Source organism: Carassius auratus, chromosome 19 (genome assembly GCF_003368295.1).
Source record: "Carassius auratus strain Wakin chromosome 19, ASM336829v1, whole genome shotgun sequence".
Taxonomy (NCBI): domain Eukaryota; kingdom Metazoa; phylum Chordata; class Actinopteri; order Cypriniformes; family Cyprinidae; genus Carassius; species Carassius auratus.
The window spans coordinates 21,543,700-21,550,524 of NC_039261.1; the positions used below are offsets into that span (position 1 = coordinate 21,543,700).

At 43.6% G+C, this 6,825-nt stretch overlaps 1 long non-coding RNA gene across 1 annotated transcript; it reads right to left on the reverse strand.

The window, feature by feature from the left end:
* Positions 1-3,093: 3,093 nt before the first annotated feature.
* On the reverse strand, positions 3,094-6,227 carry LOC113119820 (uncharacterized). The gene is made up of 3 exons (XR_003294522.1): positions 6,189-6,227; positions 4,979-5,258; positions 3,094-3,309 (listed from the first exon to the last, which is right to left on the reverse strand). It is a non-coding gene; the product is annotated as an uncharacterized LOC113119820 (long non-coding RNA).
* Between the last annotated feature and the right edge of the window lie 598 nt (positions 6,228-6,825).

Below are 6,825 nucleotides of genomic sequence, written 5' to 3' on the forward strand. Positions count from 1 at the left end.
CAGGTCCCAGCCCGCCGCGTCACCATCTCCGCCGCCCCAGGGTCCTGGTCCAATCGAAGTCGGAATAGTGAGAGACTTACCAGTGCCGGTGCTGCTTGGGAGAGATTGGCCGGGCTTTGAGACCTTGTTGGCCGCCACTACCCAGCCTGCCAGCCCTAGAGGGGCCCGTCAAGGGCGACACACCCAGCAGAAGCAGCGCCGCCGCCCTGTTATACTGGCTTCGGACAGCGGGAGAGATGGTGAGTCCCCCGGGCTCATTTTGCCAAGGCCAGCGTGAGGATGACAGGCTGAAACACTGCTGGGCCCAAGTGTGCACGCTTGAGGGCAAGGACGTCCGGCCAAAACCACATCCTCTCCCGCACTTCATTGTGGAGAACGGCCTGCTCTTTTGGGTTGCCAAGCGGAGGAGAAACGGTTACTGGTAGTGCCCCGATCAAAAACGGAGGTGGTTCTGCAGCTGGCCCACACACACCCCATGGCTGGCCACCTGAGGGCAGCAAACACTGCGCAGCGCATTCGTGACCGGTTCCATTGGCCAGGGTTGGACGCTGAAGTCAAGCAGTTCTGTCAGGCCTGCCCCATATGCAAGAAGACTTCGCAAAAACCGCCTCCCCCCACCCCGCTCATTCCGCTGCTGATCATAGGAGTGCCCTTCGTGCGCATCGGGATGGATCTGGTGGGGCCGTTGCCAAAGTCAGCCCGGGGACACGAACACATCCTGGTGATTGTCGACTATGCCACCAGGTATCCGGAAGCCATACCCCTTCGAAAAGCCATGGCCAAGAACATTGTGCATGAGGTATTCCTCTTCTTCAGCCGAGTCGGCATCCCAGCGGAGATACTGACCGATCAGGGGACCCCATTCATGTCCCGGCTAAAGCAACTAAGGACGTCAGTGTATAATCCCCAGACGGATGGACTGACCGAGTGCTTTAATAAGACCCTCAAGCAAATGCTGCGACGGGTGGCAGCAGAAGAAAAGCGAGACTGGGATCTGATGCTACCATACGTCCTTTTCGGAGTCCGAGAAGTCCCCCAAGCATCCACCGGCTTCACCCCATTTGAGTTACTGTTTGGCCGACAGCCAAAGGGGCTACTGGATGTCGCCAAGGAGGCTTGGGAGCAACAGCAGCCTCCTTCCCAACGTTCCGTCGTCGAACATGTCACCAAAATGCGGCAGAGGATCGATTGCATAATGCCATTAGTCCGGGACCACATGCCCAAAGCACAACGGGCTCAACAATGACATTATGACCGGCCGGCCCAGCCGAGGGAGTTCCAGACGGGGGATCGCGTGATGGTGCTGGTACCCACAGCGGAGTGTAAGTTTCTGGCCACCTGGCAGGGGCCCTACAAGGTCATAGAAAAGATGGGACCAGTGACATATCGGGTATGCCAACCTGGAAAATGAAACCCCACACAGTTGTATCATATTAACCTGCTCAAGCGGTGGATAGGAACCCGGGACCAAGCCGCTGCCCTCGCCGCTGCCCTCGCCGCTGTGGAACCAGCAACTGTGGACATGAACCCGGATCTGTCTGCCGGACAGAAAGCGGAGTTGCAGCACCTGGTCGGTCAGTTCTCCCATGTGTTCTCCGACCTCCCCGGGCGGACGAGTACCCTCCAACATGACATCAAGATGCCACCAGGAGTCACTAGCCGGTGCACTATTGAGGAAGAGATTCAACACATGCTGAAGTTGGGGGTAATTTTAACTTCCCGCAGCCCGTGGTCCAGCCCAATCGTCCTGGTCCCAAAACCTGATGGCACCCTCCGGTTTTGTAATGACTTCCGCCGCCTCAATGAAGTATCGGAGTTCGACAGCTACCCGATGCCCCGGGTGGATGTACTGCTCGACCGCCTGGGAAGGGCCCGTTTTATATCCACCCTGGACCTCACCAAAGGATATTGGCAAGTACCACTGATGGAGGAAGCCAAGCCCAAGACAGCGTTCTCCACACCCAGTGGACACTGGCAATATCGGGCTCTTCTCTTTGGCCTTCACGGGACTCCCGGGACGTTTCAGAGGCTGATGGACGTCCTATTGCGGCCTCACCAGCAGTACGCCGCAGCATACCTAGATGACGTAGTCATCCACTCGGAGCGGTGGGAGGACCATTTGGACCATCTACGGAGGGTGCTAGGAGAACTCAGAAGGGCTGGACTAACCGCCAACACCCGGAAATGTCACCTGGCCCTGTTCGAAGCAAGGTATCTGGGATACCTTGGTACCCCTCCGGGTATTTCTTTTGAGCTCTCCTTGTCATGTGTTCCTTCCACCACGTGACACAGTGTAAATTTTTTATACTTTGCTTTATTCCATGAGCAAGTGGAGTGTGAACAATGTTTAAGTAATGAAATCTGAAAACAGCAGAAGTCAACAAATTAAAATGGGGGGGAAAAATAACAGAAAATAAATTGATAAACTACTTATTAAGTGACAAAGTGGCAAATTCCGGGTGCGTGTTCACTGTGCACTTTGGATGGGTTAAAAGCAGAGCACGAATTCTGAGTATGGATCATACTTGGCTGTTTATTAGGGGTGCTCCGATCACGATCGGCCGATCATTAATGCGCATCTCGTCAGTAAAGCCGGTTTTCTAATCAGCGGTTAATTCCATCAGGTGCGTGATTTCACATAGAGCAGCTGTTACTACACAGAGCCATTGTTAACTGAGAAGATGCGCCAAAAAACGCTGAAAATTAACGTGATTTGCGCATCTTCTCTATTAACAACGGCTCTGTGTAGTAATAGCTGCTCTATGTGAAATCACGCACCTGATGGAATTAACCGCTGATTAGAAAACCGGCTTTACTGACGAGATGCGCATTAATGATCGGCCGATCGTGATCGGAGCACCCCTACTGTTTATCATGTTATCTTATATCTTTTTTTTTTTTAAATGAATCCATATATGATATGTTTTATAAATATTACAAAAGAAGGAAGGAAGGTCACACAAAACAAAACATATTTCCTGAATTTTCAATGTAAAGTTTTAAAGTAATTGTTTTTTGATAAAAAAAATGTAATTAATTACTGTGTGCTTTATTAGTATATTTGAATAAACAAACAGGCATTTTCTGTAGAAGTAATCCATTTTAATATTTCAAAATTGATTCATCCTCATACAGTGTTACACACAATCATTAGCTACAGTGAAAGAACTGTTGCTAAAAATAGAACGAAGACTTGATACTTGACTTGGATTTGGACCTCAGGGACTTCTGAACATGCCTGCTTCACACTGACAGATCACCCCAAGCAGAAGTCTGTCAAATTCTGCACCGGAAACTTTGGCCAAGTACCTGCACAACATTTAGTTGACATCAGCAGTTTGTACTGTACTTTTTTAGCATGCTGATTTCACACAAGCATGCTTTTTTTTTTTTTTTTTTTTTTTACAAAAGCCACAGACCCTGGTTCAGAAGTTGTATATAAACAATCTGCCCTCAAAGAAAGCAGAACATTCCTTAAACTTCTAACCAGTAAAATGAGCTGAGACAGACCTTAGAGTAAAGCAGAAGAACATATGACTAATGCACTATATTAAAAAACTTCTGAAGCCAAAACGATTTAGCTTTTTTTTTTTTTTTATTTAGTTTAGGAATCCCTGCATTACAAGTAAATAAGACATGACTTCATATTGTGCATTTTAATGTGTTTGAAAGACAAAACACAAAAATTAAAAGACGATAGGGAATAATTAGGCTGAATCAATGAATTATGAAAAAAGAATATTGCTATTGTGTGAATAATATGTAAATATGTAATGAATAAAAACAACTCTAGTCTTATTAAGAGTATTTTAAAATGTAATTTTACATTTTGTAATCAGATTACATGTAATCCGTTACTTCCAGAACTGCTCTCAATATGCTTTTCCAAGCTCGCTATTTTGCAACATTCACTCAAACACAAAATATGCAAGATCAGCATAGTTTGAATGCTTAGCGATTTCCTAAAAAAACTGTCAATTTTAATTGAGAATTTGAGAAAAAAATTAACATTCTTATTGGAACCTATCTATAATAGTGTACAGCAGTGGTTTTCAGCCTGTGGGTGATGGTATTGCAGGTTGGCCACCAATTACTATTAAAATAAATAATAATATTGTTAATATATGTAAAAATGTCTAAGTCATAACATAATGACATCATTTCATATATATAATTAATAAATAAATAAATCTTAAACTGTAACTATGCTTCCACTAATCGAGCTCGCTGATTGGTTTAAGAATAAACTGGCAATTTATCTTAGATATTTTTTCTGCTTTTAAACATGCATAAATGGCTGCCAACAGGGTTGCTGAAAAGAACAAATTAAGATATTTCTGAGTGACAAAGAATGTAGTTTATGAGGCCATAGGTTTTTTATTTTTAGTTATTTATTTTCTTACGTTACCCATTTAGCCAAGTTTGTTTCATGGCTGTTGTGTTCAGATTATTCACACAATGCAAATAAAAATGGTCAGGACTATTGTTTGATCGTTTTCTCAGTTCTGTGTTTCCCTTGTGTCTTTTTTTCTTCTTTAACGCAGCAGCTGCAAGCAGCACAGCTGCTCATTGGTTTCTCGCCAGTTTTTTCGCTCTATATTTGCTCTAAGTTTGCGTTTGTCACTCGAGCTTGCTCTAGTCTTGCTTTGTCCAGTGCTCCAGTTCTCTGCCGATTTTGACTGTTCGTCTCAACACTGCTCTGCATGTTCCCTCTGGACTGCTTGCTCCGCCGACTGTCTACCTGCTGCCGAGCTCTGCCCGGACCTGGGGTCAGTTAATTTTTTTTCAGTGGGCTGCGCAAACATGTGTTTTGTTGTGTGGGCCGCGAGTTCAAAAAGGTTGGGAACCACTGGTGTACAGGATGTATGTGTATTAGCATTTATTCAGATCTCTGTAAAAATGTAGTACTACATAAACAATGCACAAGTGATGAAACTTGTTTGTATTCAAAGCATCTGACTTCAGATTTCTGACTTACCCAGAACAGACACCACAGCGACCTGCGAGGAAACGTAGCGATTGGTCTTATCATTGAAGGCCACACAGCTATAGCTTCCACTGTGTTTTTCTTCTAAATTGGTGAGGGTAATGTTGGCTGGGGACTGCATGGTCTTCTGAGTCATCTCTGTCCCATTAAACATCCACTGGAGCTGAGCAGGAGGGTCAGACTGGGCTGAGCATGCAAGGGTTAAAATTAGAGCCTTTCTGAAGAAATGAACCTGTTGGAGTTTGTGTCATAATGACTTTCTCTGGGCCATCTAGACAGACATGAGAGAAAGAGACAATGTCAGGCAAAGGTTTATTAAAGTGCTTGGTTAAAGGCTTAACAAGAAATAACAAATTTTCACTAGAAGTACATTAAATGTTACACCATTAAACAAATGGTATGTTCAAATGAGGAAGATGTATTTAAGTATCAAGGTGTGCTTATAGTTTTAATTCAGGCCAATGATTCTTATTTCAACTGTTTTTGAAAAAACAATATAAATCTAAGACTCAAGAGATTGGTTCAGTGAATTTGCTTCATGATCAAACCATGCACTTGCAGATGCTTTCAGGAAGGTTCGATCTGTTTCAGAATGTAAATGCATACATACACAAACAAACCTTATTTTAACACATTCATCCTCTTCCTGCAGTTCACAGGCTCATTTACAACCATATTTTATCTAAACTCAGCCTGCATTTTTTCATGCACCTGCAACAGAACCTGTCTGAATTAGAAAATCTCTTCTGATCTCTGCTGTCATGTGTGCTCTCTAGTGCACACCATCTGCAGAGATTTAAACTTACATGCACTAGTTACTGGTTGCATGCACAAAATTGTGTAAATTTATGTTTGAAGATATGTAAGTAGTTTCTTCAAGGTCATCAAGGTAAAGTCATTATGGAACACAATTCCACCATTTATGGAAATCAATGATTTTCATTCGAATAGTTCAGGCAAAATTGAAATTTTTGGCATTATTGTTACATGCCTCCTGTTTTGTGTACCTTTTATTTTTGTTTTAAGGACTTTAAGTTACTTCCTGTCATGACATGTAGTGACATTCAGCCAGGTGTATGGTGCCCCATACTCAGAATTTGTGCTCTGCATTTAACCCATCCAAAGTGCACACACACACAGCAGTGAACACACACACACACACACACACACACACACACACACACACACGGTGAACACACACCCGGAGCAGTGGGCAGCCATTTATGCTGTTGTACCCGGGGAGCAGTTGGGGGTTCGGTGCCTTGTTCACCTCAGTCGTGGTACTGCCGGCCCAAGACTCGAACTCACAACCCTAGGGTTAGGAGTCAAACTTGGTTTCTTGTTTCCATATTATCCCTCTGTCTGTGTTTTCCCTTGTACTTGGTCAGTTGTTGTTGCCTGTAACTTTGGTTTCTGTTCTGTGTTCCTGCTTGTGCTTCTGGTTTTGTGTTTTTTAATTTTTTTTGGATCCTCGTTGCATGCTCTTTATTTTTGTCTTGCTTCACTTAGTAAATCTTTACAGTATTGAGCCACGATCTTGTGTTTCAAGCCTGCCTGTGTGTTAGAGCTATAGCTATATGCATTATATATTTTCAACATGAAAAAAAGTTATTTCTGATTTCATACAATAACTAAAGGAACAGACCGAATTTAATATAACTTATAACTTCATGAATCTTCACATGACATGGTCACTATTAACTGTCACTGCAAGGAAAGAACTGCATAAACATAAAACATTTCATCATGTGGATATGAATCAATACGATGCTGAGTGAATAATGACAATTTTTAGGTGAACAGTTTGAAGATAAACAGTGTTCATGTATTCATGTCTC